Below are 18,816 nucleotides of genomic sequence, written 5' to 3' on the forward strand. Positions count from 1 at the left end.
TGCATGGACTCCACGTCTCTCGGAGCAGACACAGCAACTTCCCCCAATGGCAGCCTTCTGGACATGGCTGTGAGTGTCCGGCAGGTAGCAAGAGGCGGGAAGACAAAGCGGGAAGGAAGGAGGAGAGAAGGGAAAGGGGGAAGAAAGAAAGAAAGAAAGAAAGAAAGAAAGAAAGAAAGAAAGAAAGAAAGAAAGAAAGAAAGAAAAAGAAAGGAGGAAGGAAGGAAACGAACACTCCTGCAACCTGCGTGTGTGTGTGCGTGTGTGAGTTTGTGTGTGGGTGTGCGCGTGCGTGTGTGTGTGCGCATGTGTGTGTGTATGTGCGTGTGTGCGTGTGTGTGTCCTTACAGCCTCATATATGCTCTTCCACTTGAGCCACCCACCTGCGAGCATGGTTTATCCACTGCTGCCCATATATAAACAAGAAAAACTGTGCCCTAAGCTCCAAGGAATGGAATCTAAAATCTCTCCCATCACAGGCGAGGGCTCTACCCCTGAGCTACATCCCTGCCTGAGGCCTGTTACTGTGTTTAACATGTTCGTGTGACTTGGGAACAGGCAGAAAGTTCACAACGCTTGGAGTCCAAAGCCCCAGCAATCGGTAATCATTTTCTACAGCACTTCAGACGCCCAGGGGTCTTCGCTCACATTCTGTGTGCTCTGGTGAGCACCTCGATGTCACTGGTCTCGGTCCTCAGCCCCTAGACAGGGGTCCTTCGCCTCTCTCAGAGTGACATTGTCACATCTGACACTATCAGGAGTCCCCTCAGTCAGCCACCACACAGTCCCTGTTACTGCTTTTGTTTATACTTCAATTTCTCTTCCAGTCAAGTTCATCTCCCACCATGGGGACAGGATACACTTTCAATCCAAAATTTCCCATTCCACTCTCTATTTCTGAAATTGGCTCTCTAGATGGAGACATGGCCACCCCCTATGAATGTGAGTTCTGTGTCAGCAGGTATGGTCCTTGCCTGGCATCCCTAGACAGGCACCTGACTCTCCTGGAGACCTGCAGGAGAAGCAGATCCCCTCTGTTCCCACCCCAGACCCTCGGACTCAGAAACCCCGCTGGTGAGCTGCTTCTGAGCAGGTTCTTCAAACTGAGGACCACAGCTCCCTGGCCTCCAGTGCTGCATCAGAAGGAACAGCACCCCACCAACCTGCTCACGTGCACAAAAGTCAACAGCAGGCGTGAAAGGAGGGCAGGCTTCATTTTGCATCTTTTAAAAGATAATTGATAATATCGTAACTCCCCTGAGTAACAGCGATGGGTATGCTCAGGCAAGGGGTATTCACGTCCCACAAAACAGATTACAGAGCATAGCAACTCTGCACACAGATGCGATCAGCTGTGACATGTCAAACGATGTCAAGATGCGTGAAGAGAGGGAGCTAAAAATAGCACCATGCTGCTCAGAGCCGCAAGCTCCAGATCATCCAATTCAGGACCTCAGAACTGCTGCCAGCCATTCCTGCAGCCCCAGGAGGCCCCGGCCAGGAGGGTCAGGCCTCTGTACACTCGCACACCACGTGCCTCCGTGCCCTTAACTCTATAGGCGCACAGCAGATAACTGCAGGGGAAGTTGCTCCTGAGAATGGTATTTTAGACTTTAAAAATAGAATGTTCTGAGCATGCACGATACAAATGGTTACCCCACCAGCAAAGCTACTGAGTTATATAATAACATGTTTAAACTCCGCAAGTCACAGGCTGATGGTGGGTCGGACTGGCTCAGGGCTCAACTTCTTGGCAATCAAAGAGTTAAAATTAAATAAAAATAATAAACAAAAAATAATTTATATTCCAAGTATCCAGAGAACAGCAAACTGCCAGGCACTTGTGTGTGCGGTTCAGGAGGGGAAGGCAAAGCACACGTTTGCTAAGGGCTGCTTCTTTTAGCTCACCGGGCCGAGCTGCGAAGTGAAGCAACATAAATCTGCAGAACACCTTCCTGGGAATGTTTAATCGAATTGCAGCCCCAGACAACTTTGCACCATCCTCGCTTCAAGCAATGAAGCTCGGACCGCTTCTGAATGAACCTCAGTCCTCCTTTCATGCTTTGTTATTCTTAGGCTTGTGTCTGCAGAATCATGATGGGTTTGCAGACTTTCTACTTCATCCTTAAAGAGCACCACGCTAACCACACTCCACCAGAGGGCTGTTCAATGACTTCCTTTCCTGCCCCAAGAAGCAAGCTGGCGGCTCAGGACACAGCTACAGCACGCAGACCCCAGCCCCCTCTCCAAGTCCTTCGGATGCAGAATCACCATTGCCCGCTGGGTCCAGGGCTCCTTGCAGCTAGAACTCTGCTAGTAACTTCGGAAGCCAAGAATTAACACAACCGTAGCTGTCTCAGACTGTTTGTTCAGCTCCTGTGTGGCCCCCAGTGCCAGCCGCCCAATTTCACTTTCAAACCAGTTTTCAGAACGCAAAATCCACAAACAACATGACATGCAGAATCAAATAAAAGTGAAAGATACCCCCAACACACACACACACACACACACACACACACACACACACACACACACACATGCGCACACACACACACACACACACACACACACGCACACACACAAACACAAACACCAGGACCCTATGAGCGAGATTCGTGCAGCATAATGGTATTCTGGACAGTGAAATACTGACCCCACTGCTCAGGGGAGGTTTAAATCCACTGTGGAAAGCTCTCCTGACTGAATTTTCACAAAATCTGGCTCAGGCATAGTATATTGGGCAGCTCATACACACATCAGTGACAATCTATTATTTCCTGGAAATTTTCATCTCCTAATCTGGAGATGAAAAGGCATCCAGGTGGAATTATTTTTAGACCGCAAGGAATAGGTTACAACATTCACATGGAAACAAAAGACCACAGTGGCTCTCTCTGGGCTCTGAGGCAGGCACTTGGTCCTGGTCTGACCCTCTGTGGGAAAGCCTGTAGCTCCTACCACCCCAGACTCCAAACATGTTTCCCAGCCCGCCGCAGCTCAGGTTTGCCATACCTGCCCTACATGGCCACCCACCCCATCCCACCAGAGGGAGCGGGGATCCAACTCACCTTGTGGTCAAGGGGTGAATCTGGGAGAAAGTCTCCATCTCCCCCAGAAACTCTGCTTCCCCGCAGGCTCCTGGATGCGCTGCCCCCACCGCCCTGGGAGGCAGTGGTTGGCAGCAAGCCCTGCAGCTCGCTCGCTCATTCAGACTCTGGGTTCCCTGAAAAAGCCTCCAGCCCGGCGGCGCAGCCCTGCAATTGTCAGGAAGCTCCTGTCTGCGTTTGGGGCTGAAGCCCATGATTATCCATAAACACCCTTAAATATAGGCACTGCCAGAGGGGAGAAGGAGGTGGGGCTGGGGGCGAGCAGGGCAGCCCGGGCCTGCAGCATCAGCTTGGGGGACCTGGCGCCCACCCCCAGCCCCGCCTCTGCTCTGCTCAGAGCCCAGTCTTCCCTGTGCCCCTGATTTGTCACCCACACTGCCCAGAGGCATCGGGCATTGCCCAGGCTGGCAGAAGTCTTCAGAACCAGAGTTTGACATCCCGTACATAAAACCCACTACTCTAGCAACTTCTCCGCTAGCAAAAACTCCTGGCTTCCAGGAGTTCTCTTAGGAATCCAGCCTCTTCCTTCACCCCCACCTGGACTGCTGCCTCAGGGAACTCAGGGCGACAGGACCTTGGCATCCCAGAGTCATGAGGCTACTGTCGCCTGGGGTTCGGGAGCCTGTCAGACATACCCTGCTGTGACCCCCACAGGAGGGGACAGTCCAGCACCTGACAAAGATGCAGAAGGCCAAGCCCAAGAAGAGGTCTCAGGCGACACAGAGGGCCTATCATCACTGCAGGCAATGCCACGCCTGCCCTCCCTTGTGCTCCCATGCTGTGCCCTGCAGGGCTTCTGGCAGAGCCCTTCCCTTCTGCACTGGGTGACAGTGGCACCCCTACCTCATTCTGAGAACCAAAGTGCTCCTCTTCTGCTCATCCCTTGGGGTGGAAGAGCCCAGGGCTGAGAAGCCATCGGGGTGCAGAGCCCCTAGGAATCTGCATCCCTTCAAAATCACAGGAGCGTGGCTGGGGTGCTGGCGTAGAGGGTGACAGCCTCAGAGAGCTCCCCAAGGGCCAGGAGGGGCCAGTGAAGTGCCCATATTGAGCCAGTTGTCCTGGCCCCCCAGAGAACCTAGGTCCTTCTCTAAGTGAGGTGAACTCATGTGATGGCGGGCCACCTTCTATTCCTGCCCGCTACAGGGACAGGGCCCCTCACGCAGGGCTGTGTGCCATGCCCCCACCCCCGACCCTGCCACAACATGCAATAGGGTGCCCTCCTGGGGTGCCTTGTTCACAGCGATGAGGTCAGAGGATGTGTGCAAAGTGCTTATCTTGAAGAAAAGGCTCCGTAATGAGGAGCCAGGGAGGGGAATGGGGGATCCCAAGAGCAGGGCTCAGCAGGCCCCGTCAGGACAATCCTGGGTAAGCATCTCAATTCTGATCATTTCCTAGAAATTACTTGCATTTAGGGTCACTCTGGAAACCTCTCATTCCAGCACCCACTGACTGCCCAGACAGGTTGCTCTCATTAGATAGGAGGCTTTGCATCAGCTAATGACACCTTTGAGCCACCCAGCCTGGGGAAGTAGCCGGCCTGGAGCACCCACGGCTGAGTCGGGGAGAAGGGAGGGCTGAGATCATCTGAACCTCCACCAGAACGTCTGCCCCAGCCAAGACAGCACTGCGTCCAGGGGGCCTCCGGGTCTCCTGAGCTGTTGGTGTCCTTGCTGGGCACCTCAGACATTGTGTCTCAAGTATGAGCTTCTATGTAGGTCAAGGGATACCAGGAAGGGAACCTGGGGGAATGGGGCTGGGGTTCAGTGTGCTAACAACAGTCACTGGTTTAAAAACCACCAGGCCTGAGATGGAGCAGAAGCCCACTCTGACCAGCTGGAGGGGAAAGGCAGCGAGGGGAGCTCCCGATCCCAGGGCCCTGAAATGCCAGCCTCCCTACACGCCCACTTCCTCTGCAGAAGCCTGGCTCTGACCCTGCTTCTGATCCAGGCGAGGGTAAGGTGCCTCGCCCCCTTTCTGTCTCTGTCTGTCTCTGGCCTGTGCCTCTCTCTGCTGTGTCCCTGCCATTATCTGTTTCTCTTTGTCTCTGTCTCGGTATCTCTCCATCTGTATCGATCTTGCTGTCTCTGTGCACTGCTGTCTTTCTCTCTCTAGCTCTGTGTCCCTGCTGCTTTGGCTCTGTAATCCAGCCCAGTGTAGCTTCACAAGCAGATGGTCTTGGTCCCTGAGCCCATGTGACAGCTCAGTTCTATGTTCTTCCACTAAGCCCATGGAAGCCACGTCTACCTCTACACTCTTAAAGAGACCCAAGGGAGCAGCTATTTAGGGGTGAGCAGGAAATGCTGGACACCTGAACCAGGCCCCTTCTGATTCTACGCAGGGCTCCCCACGAGGGAGGCACCTCACCCACTGCACATTTGCCTCCACCCCTGGAGGTGAACCCTGAGAAGCTTCCCCACTCGCCTCAGCCATGGAGAGCTGGAGTGAGAGATGCCCAGCTCGGACTGCCCGGCAGTGGGCACTGCAAGCTGAGCTGACCTCAGGGCCCTTCTATTGCTGGCTCAGAGCCCTGAACCTGGATCTGGTCTGAACTCATCTTCACGCAGATGTCCTCTGCCAAGACCCTTCACATTGTTCCTAGGGTTCTGGTCCCCAAGACCCTCCAGGCTCCTGTTGACCCACACACCCACTCAAACTGTAAGCTGGCTTTCCTCTCACGCCTCACGAAGGGGCCAGCCCGTACCTTCAGTCTCCTCTCAGCCCTCTCCATGGCAGCCCAGTGAAAACATGAGGCCGGCCCAGTCCTCTGACATGAAATAATCCTCAACAACCTCCACACCAACCCCACTTGTAATCACCAGGGCCATAGACAAACAGTGCACTGACCCTTACATCTCCCTCCGCCGTGACAACAGAGGCCTCCAACCTCACCGTGCCCCGACCTCCCACCCTTCCATCTGCTGAGACTTCTGGTCCACCTCAGCTCTCCCTCCCTCTCTCCTCTGCCTGCTCCTCCCCGGTGTTATTTCCATCCAGGTCAACCCGGACCCGTGGGCCACATTTCCAACTAGCGCTAGCGAGGCATCAGGCATTCCCTTGACCTTCACCACGACCTCCAAGCTCCACCGTCTGCTTTTTCTCATTTGTGCTTTCCAGCAGAGAGCTTAAAATCTGCGGGAAAAAAATCACAATAGCAGGCCCCGTGACAAATTCAGTGAGGCAGGAGATTTTCTCACACATCCCCAGCTGATTGCTTTATACCAATTCCCAATCTTCAGGGGTGCAGTGAAAACCAGCACTTGTGTACAGCCGTTAGCACCCCAAGATGGCACAGCCCTTTAGGGTGAGAATTCTGCATTGATTTTAAGAGGCATACAGTTAACTTCTGGAGTTCATGTCTTAGACGCTACCTTGGAGAAAGACAAATATTCTAAACATGGAGAACACCGCATAGCTGAGGACTTTGCAGGAATACTAGCAGTCATATTGAACATTTAAAAGCACTGGAAATGTCCAGCCCAAGGCACAACAGATAGGCAAATTTTACTGAAGCAGGTTTTCTATTGAAAGACTGCTTATGCTTGAAATTTTGCAAGGAAACTTCAACTCAGACTACTGGAAATACATTCCTTTATTTGATTACAAAATAAAGTCAAGCAAGCCAGGGGCTGCATCCTGGCAGATGCAGAGCAGAAGACCAGGCCAAGGGAGGGCAGGGACTGCAGAGGTGGCCAGGAGAGACCTCCTTCCGGGCTGCAAGGACAGTCGTCCTCCCCTGAAGAACTAGGCAGAAGGCTTCACAGAGACAGTCTAATTTTAAGAGCTGATCTGTACAAGGGGCACCTGCTAGGTCAGCAGAAGGTGTGCGATGCTTCTGGAAGGGACAGAGGTGAGACTTCACCCAGATGAGTCTTAACACCTGTGACATCCACAGCCTCGCAGAGGGAAGTCTTTGCCGGGATGGTGGAGGGTGGCTATGTGACCTCTGAGACAGAAAGGAGCCAGCTGCCTGGGATGAAGGAAGAGGGGAGGGGGCTGGGAGTGGGGGCCGCAGTAGAAGGTCAAGGTGAAACCACGGTGAGTAAGACAGGCGTGATCGTGGGGACCCGGGTGGGGTGGACAAGCGGTGGGAACTATTCCGAGAGAGCCTGGAGGAACCTGGAGAACAAGGTCACCACCAGGGTGAAGAGCAGGCAGGACTCAAGCCAGAGCGCGGGCCGCTGCGGAGGGCAGCCTTGGGGGGTCATTGCAATGACAGGAGCATCAAGGCTGCAGAAGCGGGTCGCGGGGGACTGAAGCAGAACCACAATCACATTTCTAATCCCTCCCCAATTAAACGTGCCGCTCTGCCATTGCTCTTAATACGGATTTTTCACCTCCTCGCCCTCTTTCTACGGGGAGGGCTGTTTTCTGTTACTCACCTGCTAATTAATTATCTATCCACCACCATTCCGGGCCACTACTGAAAACATATATCCATAATCAGTAAGTGCTACAGCTAGGTGGGAGTTTTCTTCCATCTTGTCAACCATTCAGAAAAGAACAAGAGTCACAGGACAATAGGCACGTGTGGATTTACACTGAAGACCACCGGAACGTGGTACCAGGGCAACATGGAAATGGCCATCGTACAATCTCGGATGCCCCACTGTTGGTGTGGACTCCAAAATGTGGTCCTTATACATGATATCTTTGTGAAAAGGAAAAACATATGAACACACCAAGCAGACTGATATTTGCCCAACACATTCAAGCATCCTATGCTTCTTTCCACAGTCTTTTTAAGGGTTCGGGTTTTTTGCACAGAGAAAAACATTTAGGCTCCAAGAAGCCCAGAGCTTTCCCCGAGACTACACAGCTAGGACGTGGCAGAGCTGCGGTGACCCTGACTGTGTGGTCATCATACTAGGAAATGCATCACACAATGCTTACTGAGCTGAGTCTGGTGGTCACACTGAGGCTTTACAGAGGAGTGTGGCCAACTCAGGTAGCACTGAAAGGTTTTCAGCTCACTTGTATGAAACAAAAGGCAAACCAGGGCCTCAGTAAGAGCAGCTATGTCCCACACTTGCACATGAGTGTCACGGCCAGTACGAAACCTGATGTGCACACACTGGGGTCTGTCTTGCCAGGCTGGAAGTGCAGGCTAATCTTCTGCAGAGGGCTGAACAGGGTCTCCTCTGACGCATGTCTACCCAGAGCCTGAGAACCCTCTTTAGCGACAGTGCAGCTGTCAGTCACCGAGTTACAGTGAGGTCATTGAGGATGATGATGGCCCTCAATCCAATGACTTCCATCCTCACAGGAGGGAGAGGGGACACATAAGACGCACACACAGGGAAATCCACACAGAGCCAAAAACCAGAGCGAGGCAGCCACAAGCCAAAGAACCCCAGGAGCCACCAGAGGCCGGAGGACATCGGGAGGGAGCTGACAGGATGAGGGCAGCTCTGTGCAAAGCTGTTTCCTGCCCTTCTGTCCATCACCCTCTCTCCGCCCTCGCCTTGACCTCAGCAGTCTCAGGGCGAAGGCTTCTTCCTCTGGAAACCATCTCCTCACCTGCACGGGAGCAAAGTCTGCCTTTCTGCTAAATGTACCCCAGTTCTGTCGATGTGGTGAACCTCATTTATTGACTTGTGTATGATGAACCACCCCTGTGTGCCTGGGATGAACCCTACTTGGTCATGGTGTATAATCTTCTTGATAATTTGCTGCATTGTTTGCAGGTATTTTATTGAGGATTTCTGCATCTATGTTCATTAAATCCTTCACTAGTTTTGATATCGGGGTAATATTTGATTGTAAGAGTGAATTTGGGAGTATTGCTTCCCTTTAATTTCATTAAAGAGTTTAAGGAGACGTGGCATTAGGTATTCTCTAAATTTCATACAGAATTCAGCAGTGAATTTATCAGGACCTGGGTTGGTTTTTCACTTTTGTTTTGTTTTTGTAGGTTTTTATCACATCTTTATTCTCAGTGACTGATTAAATTTTTATATCATTGGTAATTCATATGTATCTAGGAATGTGTCCATCTCTTCTGTGCTGTCCTTATTAGAATAAAGGTCCTTGAAGTAGGTATTGATGATCTCTTGGATCCACTGTGGTTTCACCCTTTTCACTCATAACTGCATGGATCTGAGTCTTATCTTTCTCTCTTTTTCTTAGATAGGATTGGCTAAGTGTTTATTAACTTTATTTCAAAGAACTAACTCTGATTCATTGATTTTTTGTATTATTTTTCTTAGTCAAAATTGCACTAATTTTGTTTCTTTTCCTTTTTGTCATTTGAGACAGGGTTCCGCTGTGTATTCAGGCTGGCCTTGAACTCTCTTGCAGTCCAAGTTGGCCTCGAATTTGCAGTGATCCTCCTGCCTCCGCCTCCTGAGTGCTGGGATCACAGGTATGCCATGCCCAGTTGCACCACTTTCTGTTCTGATCATTATAATTTCCTCCTTCATATGAGTTTTGTGCTTAACTTGTTCTTTTTCTAGAAGTTTGAGTTTCAACATTAGGTTGTTCATTTCAGCTTGCTCTATTTTCCTGATGTGCGAGATCTCCGCTATACATTCCCCTTGTAAATTTGCGTCCCGTAAGTTCCAGTATGTTGGCATTATCATTTATTGTAGAAACTAATTTTTTCTTTATTTTCATCTGTGACCCACTGGTTGTTCGGGAGGGTGCTAATTTTCATGGGTCTATGGAGTTTGTGTGATTTCTTTTGCCATTGATTTCCAATTTCACTGCACTATGGTCTGATATTATGCATGGGATAATTTTGATTCCTCTGCATTTACTAAAGCATATTCTATGAGCTAGTGTGTGGTCTATTTTGGAAAATGTTGTATGTGCAGCCTAGAAGAATGTATATTCTGACATTGTGGGGTGGAACACTCTAGAGACATCTACTAAAGTAAATTTGCTCACAGGCTTGGTTTAGTTCTGATATGTCTGTTGATTTCTGTGTCTCGTTGATTTGCTTACTTGTGACAGAACTGTACTGAGATCCCCAGTTACAACTGTGTTGTGCCTATTTGATTCTTCATGGCTGTTAATATAAACCAATAAATGTAATACACCATAGCAACAGATCCAAGAACAAACATCATCTCAAAGTGGGATCTGAAAAGACATTTCACAAAGTCAAACACCCATTCATAATAAAAACCCTCCAGAAAATTATTAGAAGATCTTTGTCTCAATTTGATAAATGACATGGAGGACAAACCAAAATCCAACACCATTCTAAATAGTCAAATCTGAAAACTTTCACTGTAAAATCAGGAACGAGACAAGTATGTCCACTATCACCAATCCTGTTCAATATATTTCTGAAAACATTAGCCAGAGAGCAATTAGAAAACAGAATGAAATAAAATGAATAAAGATAGGAAAGGAAGAACTAGGAATTATCATTATTTGAAAATCACATGATACTTTACACAGAAGACCCCAAAAACCCCACCCAAAGACTTCTAGATTTAATAATCAAATTCTTATGTGTAGCTGGATACAAAGTCAATACTCAAAAATCAATAGCATTCCTGCTCACAAACAACAAACCCACTGAAAGAAAAATTGGGGAAATAACACCTTTCACAGTAACATCCCCCAAAATGAAATACTTAGGAATCAATCTAACAAAGGAAGTAAAAGACTTTACATTGAAAACTACAGTACTCTGAAAAAGGAGATTGAAGAGCATATCAGAAAATGGAAAGATATCCCCTGCTCATGAATAGACAGAACCAACACTGTGAAAATGGTCCAACTCCCAAAACTGTTATACAAAGTCAATGCAATCTCAATAAAAATACCATTAGCATACCTTACAGATCTAGAGAAAACATTCCTAAAATTCCTATAAAACCAGAAGAGACCTAGGAGAGCAAAAACAATTCTGGGTAACAAAGAGAAGGCAGGGGGTATCACAATCCCTGACTTGAAGTGAGACTACAGAGCTACTGTGATTTAAAAAACAGCATGCTACTAGCAAAAAAAGAAAAACCAGACTTGAGGATCAGTGGAACAGATTAGAAGATGCAGAAATAACTCCAAATATACTCAGGCACTTTATCTTTGATAAAAGGGCCAAACACCATCATTGGAAGAAAGAAAATCACCTTAATAAATGATGCTGGAAAAACTGGCTCTACACATGCCAAAGACTAAAACTAGACTCATGTCTCTCACCGTGCACCTAACCAAAATAAAAATGGATCTAAGGTCTACATATTAAAACAGAAACACAACACTGACTCTCCTGGAAGAGAAAGTAGGTAGAAATCTTGAAGGCACAGATGTAGGCAAAAACTTCACAAACAACACTCTGACTTCACGGGAAATACTACAAAGAATCAACAGCTGGGATCTCATCTTACTAAAAAGCTTTTGCACAGCAAAAGAAACCATCAACATAATGAAGAGATTAAAAAAAGCACAGCTTAGGAAAAAAACCTTTCCAGTTGTTCTTCACACAAAAGACTCACATCTAGAACATATAAAGAGCTGAAAAAAATCAGACTTCCCAAATGTAAAGACTCAATCCAAAAATGGGCATCTAAAGTGAAGTGATGCTTCTCAGACGAAGAATTGAAATGGAAATAAATATACGAATAAACGCTCATCCTTGGTCATCTGAGAGGTGCAAATCAAAGTAACGCTGAAATTTTGTCTCATTTCAGAAAGAATAGCTATCATCAGCCAGTGACAAATGTTGTCCGAGCTGTGACAAACAGGAACCATCCTCCACAGGAGTGTAGACTGATGCAACCACTGTGGAGATGAGAGTGGAGATTCCGCAAATTCTTTTTGTTTTGTTGTTTTGTGGGTACCAGGAATTGAACTCAGGACCTTGTGCTTGCCAGGCACAGGCCACACCACTGAACTATATCCCTGGCCCCTGAGTGGAGATTCCTAAAACCTTACAGGACTAGAGGTCCTGTTTGACCCAGTTATTCCCCGCTTCTAGGTCTCTTCCTAAAAGAATTAAAAGCATCGTACCACGACGATATATGCACATCTATGTTTATGGCAGCATAGTTTGTAATAGCTAACGCTTGGAAACAGTGCAAATGCCCATCAACCAAGGAATGGATAAAGAAGTGGTGTTTTTTTTTTTATATACAATAGAGTACTACTCAGTGATAAAGATAAACTTGAGATGTAAATGGATGCACCTTAAGAACTTACTCTTAAGTGAAATAAAAATCAGGTAAACACGTGGAAATATCACATGGTGCCTCCTGTGTGGGGAAAAGAAAAAGTACAAAAAGGATAAAGTGGAAACAAAACTTTCGTAAATAAGGAGAGGAAGAGGGGTTGAAAAGAGAAGAATGTAAAAAAAAAGAGAAATCAAGATTTATCATGTACAGGTACAAATTCCCTATGATGAATGTGACCATTCCGTATATCTAAATTGCACGCATAAATTTAATTTTAAAAAAGTCCCATTGTTTCTGGAAGACCTCACTTGGGGTCAGTCCCTCCCTTTGCACTGCGGGCTCTAGGCGTTAGGGACAGTGTCTGTCCCCCAGAACAGCCTTAGGGCTCTGCATGTCCAGGGTATACAGTGAATAAATGGATGAACCATCTCGCATGTAGGTAAAAAGTGGACCATGCCTCTAAATGACTCCTTTGCAGTGCTGAGTACAACTGACCCCTGTGAGTCCCTTTTGTGAGGGCCAAGAGAATCTGCCCACCACCAGTGGGGACCTGGTGGAAGACGGAAGCCAGGGAAGTTATTTTCAGACCATCTCCCCCAGAGCCAGTCGTGCGTACAGATCTGATTTCCATCTGAGTAGACTTCCTGCAAAACTCCCACTGACGGCCACGTCTGTCGCTCCATGGCCAGCCTGACATCTGAAGAGCCAGGACGACAGGCATGTAAGGGATAGCATGTGGTCACTTCTCAGGCAGCCTTACGGAAGCCCAAGCTGGTCAGTTTTCAAATCTAGTTCAGAAGACTTGGTCAAACACCTTTGCAAGTACACCTGAGCCATGCATGGGGCCAAAGGACCAGGTCCTATAATAAGGTCCTGACAGTTGTCCAGAGGGCTTCATGGCAGAAATGGCTGCTGAGTTTTGTCACTAAAATAGGGAATGACATTGAAATTGCATGTCTCACAGCACAGCGGGAGAAGAACAGTGCAGCTGGAGACAAACATCTCCTCTGTCTTGGACATCCTGAGTTTAGCACCTGGGTGTGCCCTCCAGACGGCTGGCTATGCTGTTCCCTGGACTCCAGAGTCATAGAACCATCTGAAGACCTCTTCCAACCATTCTCCACTTTAAGTATGGAAACTAACATTAGAAAAATAAGAATAGAACATGAAGAGATTCCATCACACAGAAAACCAGCCTACCACATCCTCCTCCTGTCTATCAGAGTTTGGAAACAACCAAGAGAGAAGTACGGGGAAACAGCATTTTCTAGGCAATGATTTCCTGATTTCTCTTTGTTGCAATTTTCCTAGGCGAAGGCAGTGACTACTATAGAATTTCCCTAATTTTAAAAAGTAGGTAAAATTGTGAATTCTTCATAAGATCAATCATCTTGGGCTCTCCAAAAAGATGATATGTTCACTGTGCACTTTCAGTGTTTATGTACAACTGACATTTGCACAAAACTCAGCATGAAGATAGCGTGATGGAGGATATTGTTAGTTTCCCGGCTCGGCCCATCCTCCTCGGTGAGATGAGAGGCACTTGGCATGGGCAGGAGGAAGGAGAAAGCTGCGATACTGTCATGAAACTTTGATGATTAGACTCAGCTTTGAGTGGAAAGAAGTCCCAGCCACAGCGTAAATCCTCCCACTGGCTACTTTTCATGGGCAGAAAGCAAGAAACCTGGAAGACTCAAGAAACACAGGGCCTCTGATCGCCCAAGCAAAACCAAGGGAAATGCAGTCTTCCTTCAGGATACCTGACGATGGGAGCCAACCACGTCAAATTAAAGTTACAAAAGAAGTCCAGGCCCAGCTCAAACTCAGACAACACTGGCTCAGCTCCAACTCTCACAGCCAGAAAGACGAGGAATATTGTTATTCAATATAAAATTGTGGTGTGTAGTACAAAATAGCATGCCTGACGAAGCAAGGAAATTTGTCGCATGGTCAAAAGAAGAAGTCAACAATAGAAGAAAACCCAGAAACACCAGCTGCTGAAATTATTAGACAATACATTTCAGGTTGGGCACGGTGACCTGTAATCCCAGCACTCAGGAGGTTGAGGCTGGAGCATGAACCATGTAGCTAGATCTTGTCTCAAATAAGTACATAACTAAATAAAGATAAGAGAATTTCTAGATAATTACGTAATGATTTTAAAATTAGCTTATGAAGGTAGACAATATGTCCCAAGAGAAAGAAAAACGAAACACACTAGAAATACCATATGAAATATCCAAGTGGAAATGTCACAGTGAAATATACAATATCACAAATGAAAACACCATTGGATGGCTTCAGTGACAGAGTAGACAGAGGACAGGAAATGATCAGACTGAGAAGACAGGTACGGGACGCTGATAGCACCGTGATGGTAGCTGAATCGTGGGCCAGCAAGCTTTTCAGAGATCAGAGGACGAGGTGGTAGGGAGTCTCCCCTGGCCAAATCTCACAAAAACCCTTGCGATAGGGTTCAAATTTAAATGGAATGTATGCGCTTGAGAGAGAGAGAGAGAGAGAGAGAGAGAGAGAGAGAGAGAGAGAGAGACAGAGAGAGAGAGAGAGAGAGAGAGAGACAGAGACAGAGAGACAGAGAGACAGAGACAGAGACAGAAACAGAAACAGACAGAGAGACAGAGACAGACAATCACCTATGACCCAGAGAAAGCTAACACCTTGGTTTGATGTCAGCCAAAGCAGACAGCCTCCCTGAGCAGCTGGGGTGGGAGACAGAAGAGGGAGGGAGGTCACAGAGGGGCCTGCTGAGCTGCTGTCATTGCAGGGTGGATGTCCACATCCTGATGGCAGCACCATCTAGGACCCAAGATGGTGCTGCCACCGAAGTCTCCACACTGTGGGGAAAATGAACCCCAAACAGCCTCTATGTGTCCTGAAACACAAACAGACCCATGGCAAGGGAAGAGAGCACCCAGAGCCTCTAAAATTTATCATCTAACAGGTCTAATATGGGGAAAGAAGTCACAAGGCATAGAAATATAGAGAGACACAAAGCAAAAAACCTGAAGGATGCAGACAATAGGAACTGCCTCCAAAGGTCCCGACTGTCAGGCTTAGCACACCAAGACTTCAAAGCAGCTTTTCTAAACAAGTTCAAAACATTTCAAATACGTTCATTCTTAAAGAGAATGTCAAAGTGTGGCGGTAATGTCTAATCAAATAGAGAATTTCAATAAAGAGATAGAGTATTTAAAAGAATCAAATGGAAATTCTGGAGTGGAAAATATTAATTTAGTGAAAAATTCACTGAATGGATCACTTAGCAGCCTTTAAAATGGCAGGAGAATCACTGAACTGAAAATCAGTTAGAAATTATTCGGTCGAAGCCAAGCAGGGTGGAACACACTTGTCATCTCAAAACTTGGGAGGCTGAGGCAGGAGGATCATGAATCTGAGACCAGCCTGGGTTACACAGCCGGTAGAGAGCTGACCCAGACTACGCAGTGAAACCTTGACTCAGAAACAAAAGGAGAAGAAAAGAAATTATTAAATCTGAAGAACAGAGAAAAATATGAAGAGAAAGCTCGGAGGACCATGAAGTGGGCTGACTTGACTTACAGTATAATGGGGAAAAAGGGGGTTAGGAAAAGTGTTTGAAGAAATAATGCCTGAATGCCTCCTCAACAGTAACCTTTAAAAACTTCGTATGTCCAAGAAGGTCAGCAGACTCTAGGGTAAAAGCAAAGACAGCCACATGAGACATATCAAGGTCAAAACATTAGAAGAAAACCACACAAATAAAATCTTGAAAGTAGCAAGAAAAACATGCCTGGTTTCATGCAAAGCCGACTTGGGATCATAAACAGCATGTCAGGAAGCAGTGGGATGCGCATCCCAAGTCCTGAAAGAAAACAGCCATCTGAGAGTCATTCATTCAGCAAAACTCTCTCAATAATGAATGTGAATTAAAAATTTCTCAGAGAAATAAAGACATTACTAAAAAGTTCCCTTATAAGAAAAGCTTACAAAGCTTTTTATGCTAAAAAGTAGACAATAATTCAAAACTGCAAACAAAACCAAGGTGCTCTTAACCAGCTAATGGGAGTCATATACCTATGAAAGATAGCATGAATCGTGTTTCTTTTGCTTCTTCAGTTAACTGACTTAAAATACAACTACACATATGATGCAGGTGCACCATGTCTGCAACATACAGAGATGGAAAAGGTTTATAATAAGGACCCAAAGGAAACATGTGAGGAAAGTTAAATCAGAGCAAGAAACTGGCACCAGAGTCCTGGACAGACAAAGAAAACCAGAAGTGATGGATACGAAGGTTAACGTAACAAATTCTGTAGATATGTGCTCGCCTTCCTCTATTTTCTCAGTTGCTGAGAAAGACGTAAATTCACGTCAAGTAACAAAAGTGAAAATTTATTGTAACTTTGGAACATACATAGATGTAAAAGATGAAAAATTATAGTACCAACAGAGAAAAGAAAGCATGTGCTATGAGAGTAATGTTTCTATGTCTGATGGAATTTTAGTTAATATGATTGAAGTATTTTTATAAATTAAAATGTATAAAATCACTCCCATAGCTACCATTAGAAAATAACTCAAAACACTGTTAGAAAAAATGAAATGTTCCACTGAAATGCACTTACTTAATGCGAAAGTAAACAGTAAAGGAAGAACACACAAAAAAGACATGAACTGTAGAAAGAAAAGGTTAAAAGGCAAATACAAATTCAATAACCACAATCACATTATGTGTAAATGATTTAGACAACGTAATAAAGGGTAAAGATGATCAGACTTAATAAAAGACAGGCCCACATCCTCTATGAGAGACACATTTAGACTCAAGGATACAAACAAATTGAAAGAGAAGGATGCAAAAATAAATTATTCAAAGAGCAATCATACAAAAGCTAGAGTGGTTATTTTAATGTCAGGGGAAATTACTTTAAAACAATGTTACTAGAGATAAAGAGAGACATTTTAGATTGATAAAAGGGTCAAACCACCAGCAAGGCATAACAATGATAAACGTATATGTACCTAACAACAGAGCTCTAAAATATGTTAAGAAAAACTGACAGAGTTAAAGGAGAAATAACGGGAACCTCCAATACTCCACTTTCAGTCATGAATATAACAGTAGGCAGAAGTTCAAGAGAAAAAAGAAGGACTAAATAACACTATAAGAAAGTTTTTACAGCATCCACTCTAGGGCAGATACCTACACAACACTTCACACAGCAGCAGCAGAATATATGTTCTCTCAAATGTTCGTGGAACATTCTCCATCATAGATCGTATACTGAACCCTAAGTCAAGCCTCAATAAGTTAAAAAGGAATGAAATAATAAAAAATATGATTTGAAATAAAAATGGAATGAAATTATAATTCAATGACAGAAACAAATTTGGAGAATTCACCAACATATAAAAATTCAACAATATGCTACTAAATTGGCCAATAAGTCAAAGAGGAAGTCAAAAGGAAAATTAAAAACAATATGAGATGGAGAAAAATGAAGAGTCAACCAAAACGTAGGGGATACAGCTCAAGAAATTCTCAGGGGAAAATTACAGCTGTAAAGGACATTCAAAAAAAGAAAAATATTAAACAATAACCTAGCGCTCTTTGATGGTAGAACGAGATTAAACTAAATGTAATTTGTAAGAAGGAATTAATAAAAGTTAAAGCAGAAGTTGATGGAAAGGGGAACAGAAATGCTACACAGAAAAAACAACACATGATTTCATTCACTGAAAGATAAACCAAATCTATAAACCAAAAAGGAGAAGACTTAAATTGCTAAAATGTGGAGGGGCCCACACTAGCAAACCAGGAGAAACAGAAGACAGAGCTAGAAACAACCATGACTTAGAAGTGGCCAAGTGTTTAGGAGAAAGCAGAAACCACGAATGTGATGGTGGCATAGTTCTGTAAAGATATATGAACCACTGAAGTGCATGCTTTGATTTTACCAGTTGTGTGGTGTATGGATTATATCTCGATAAAGCTACATGTAAAAAAGAAATTTTAGAAAATCACACTAAGATATGATTGCATGTCTTCCTGAGTGCAAAATCAAAGTGACAGTCAACCCTGCTTGTTTTGGAGGCCTTTGTTGCATTCATTTTTTGTTTTGCTTTTTTATTTACTTTAAAAAAGCAAAACAGAATAAAGGATAGAAATGATACAGAATTTTTTAAAAAGTAGGAAGTTAACACTAATTAATACATTACACTTTGTTATTTTGGGAGTAGTTGTACAGGCTGTAAGATTTAGGCATGAAAAAATGATCAAACAAGCAAACAATGAAAGAGCAAACTGTTCTTTTGGATGAACTAACAGAGTTTATAGTATAGTTATCTGTTCCCTCCTCCTTTCTCCTTTCCCCATCCTGATTGTTCTTTCCTTTTGGGCACTTTGTTTCCCTATTGACAACTACATGATACCGTGATATATGTGCACCCATGGTTATAGCAGCACAATTTATAATAGCTAAATCTTGGAAGCAACCCAGCCACAGAATGGATAAAAAATGTGGCATTTTAGGGACAAGGAGAGAACATGGCGGACAGACAACAGCAACTACTGAACGCTCTCT

At 45.4% G+C, this 18,816-nt stretch overlaps 1 protein-coding gene across 4 annotated transcripts in view; it reads right to left on the reverse strand.

Annotated features, from left to right (window-relative positions):
* The window catches only part of Phactr3 (phosphatase and actin regulator 3), a 212,272-nt gene that overhangs the window by 134,704 nt on the left and 58,752 nt on the right, over positions 1–18,816 (reverse strand). Inside the window, exon 1 of one of the 4 annotated variants that reach the window (XM_013144664.3) lies at positions 3,069–3,242. The exons of the other annotated variants lie outside the window; for them this stretch is intronic. The gene's annotated coding sequence lies outside the window, so the exon portion shown is untranslated. Of the gene's footprint in view, positions 1–3,068; positions 3,243–18,816 lie in introns of those variants that run through there. 4 annotated transcript variants of the gene reach the window in all.

This window comes from Cavia porcellus, unplaced genomic scaffold, assembly GCF_034190915.1.
Source record: "Cavia porcellus strain 051 isolate PalLab524CR breed Dunkin Hartley unplaced genomic scaffold, mCavPor4.1 scaffold_5, whole genome shotgun sequence".
Lineage (NCBI taxonomy): Eukaryota > Metazoa > Chordata > Mammalia > Rodentia > Caviidae > Cavia > Cavia porcellus.